The 2,268-nt window shown below is 43.7% G+C and overlaps 1 non-coding gene across 1 annotated transcript; it reads left to right on the forward strand.

The window, feature by feature from the left end:
* The first annotated feature begins 503 nt into the window (after window positions 1-503).
* On the forward strand, window positions 504-576 carry TRNAW-CCA (transfer RNA tryptophan (anticodon CCA)). The gene has a single exon. It is a non-coding gene; the product is annotated as a tRNA-Trp (tRNA).
* Window positions 577-2,268: the final 1,692 nt, after the last annotated feature.

The following is a 2,268-nucleotide window of genomic DNA, read 5'->3' on the forward strand; positions in this document are numbered from 1 at the left end:
GGAGGGCTTTAAACTTTTTTTTTCTTTTTTTAAAACTCTTGCACTGGAGGGCCATTTATGGTATTGAAGATATGAAAAGATGGATTTCAGCATCAGATCTTCCTGGACAAGATCCCTCCTTTCTAAAAAGTTTCCAACTTTCAGGTTCTGGTAATGTTCTAGCTTTCTTGGCTCTGGAAAGGAAACACAGGTTCCAAATATTATTTGAGGAGGGCTTATCTTCCCTGGCGGAGAAGGCGATGGCACCCCACTCCAGTACTCTTGCCTAGAAAATCCCATGGACAGAGGAGCCTGGTAGGCTGCAGTGCATGGGGTTGCGAAGAGTCAGACACGACTGAGCGACTTCCCTTTCACTTTTCACTTTCATGCATTGCAGAAAGAAATGGCAACCCACTCTGATGCTCTTGCCTGGAGAAACCCAGGGACGGGGGAGCCTGGTGGGCTGCCGTCTATGGGGTCACACAGAGTCGGACATGACTGAAGTGACTTAGCAGCAGCTATCTTCCCTGGTGGCTCAGAGGTTAAAGCGTCTGCCTCCAATGCAGGAGATCCAGGTTCGATCCCTGAGTCGGGAAGATCCCCTGGAGAAGGAAATGGTAACCCACTCCAGTATTCTTGCCTGGAGAATCCCATGGATGGAGAAGCCTGGTAGGCTACAGTCCACGGGGTCGCAAAGAGTCGGACACAACTGAGCGACTTCACTTACTGACTTACTTCATCCTCGGGACATGCCCTGGTTACAAGACTTGCAGTTTTGTCTCTGCTGTATCTGCAAGGCAACTAGACATCCTGTTATCAGTAATCTGAGCTGATCCTGTGGTTTCAGGAGAAGAGGAAAGAAAGAGAGCCTAAATATTTAGTTAGACATAGGGATTCCTGGGTGGCTCAGACAATAAAGAATCTGCCTGCAATGCAGAGACCCAGGTTCAATCTCTGGGTTGGGAAGATCCTTTGGAGAAGGGAATGGCAACCCACTCCAGTATTCTTGTCTGGAGAATCCCATGGTCAGAGGAGCCTGGAAGGCTACAGGCCATGGGGTCTCAAAGAGTTGGACACGACTGAGCGACTAACACTTTCACTTAGTCAGACATACCAAGGAATTCTGAGGTTGATGAATATCAAGTAATAAACACATTTTCTTTTTTTCATCTTTCCTCCTCATTTCCAAAATCTTCATCCAACAAAGAATGGTAGAAATACTTCAGTGGTAATTTCTATGACTTACTGGAGACGGAGTGTGGGCTAGCATGAGAGTGAACCTTCCCTCCCACCCTCTGGAGCTCAGCTTTAGTGGGAACCCTCCACACTTTCATGAACTTTCTCTTTATTAATCCTACCAGGTTCTCATAGTGAAGTGCTCAGAAATATACTCACATGTCTCTGGCAGGAAGAGTATTGGGAAACACTCTCAGAGGCTTCTCCATAAAAACGGCTTATACTCCGGAGAAAGGACTTGGCAGGAATCTCCCCTAATCCACTCTGTTTTAGCCTTTCTATTTCACTTAAGGGGGGAAAAATGACCAACTAACCAAGCATACAGACAAACTAAGTATAGTTAACAGAATCAAAGCTACAAGAAAATAGATAGAAAATTCTGTAGCTGGGGAAAGACACAGGAGTTGGTGGAGAGAAAATCTATACCATGGGAGAGAGGACAGAAAACAGGGCTGCCTTGAAGCAGAGGCTCACTAATAGAGAAGATAAGGAAGGTTACTGAATGCTTTTCCTTCTCACAAATGATTACTGAACATCAGGATGTCTTTCCTAAAAAGCCAGTAAGAGAAACTATTTTTATAATCTTCAAAATAATTCTGATCTTAAAAATTACAATTATTTTTGTTTCTAAAAGGATACAGATAAGCCATCCTCTTTATATTGTATTCATAATATGAAAATGTCTTCTAAGAACCTGTATACTCAAGGGATAGAAGCTCTTACTGCCACAGGCTCATTAAATTTAAGCCATCCTTTAGGGAGAGAGCTGGCTTGCTTCTCGTGATTTCTTATTTATGAACACAATAGAGATTCTGAAATACTGTTCTGGGCTGGAGCATGGAGACCCATGGTTATGGCTGTGCTGATAAACCCTTTTACTTCAGTGGTGCTCCAGAGACTGAGATTTGAAGCCAGAACTTTTTTCTGTCTCACAGGTTCTCTTACAGGTGAAAGGAGCTATTTTTCTCTGGTATAATCCATTGCTTTCAGACACAAGCCAGATTGAATTAAAGAGGGCAATTAAATGCAGTTGGATCTTGCATCCAAGTGCCA

Source organism: Capricornis sumatraensis, chromosome 12 (assembly GCF_032405125.1).
Source record: "Capricornis sumatraensis isolate serow.1 chromosome 12, serow.2, whole genome shotgun sequence".
Classification (NCBI taxonomy): Eukaryota; Metazoa; Chordata; class Mammalia; order Artiodactyla; family Bovidae; genus Capricornis; species Capricornis sumatraensis.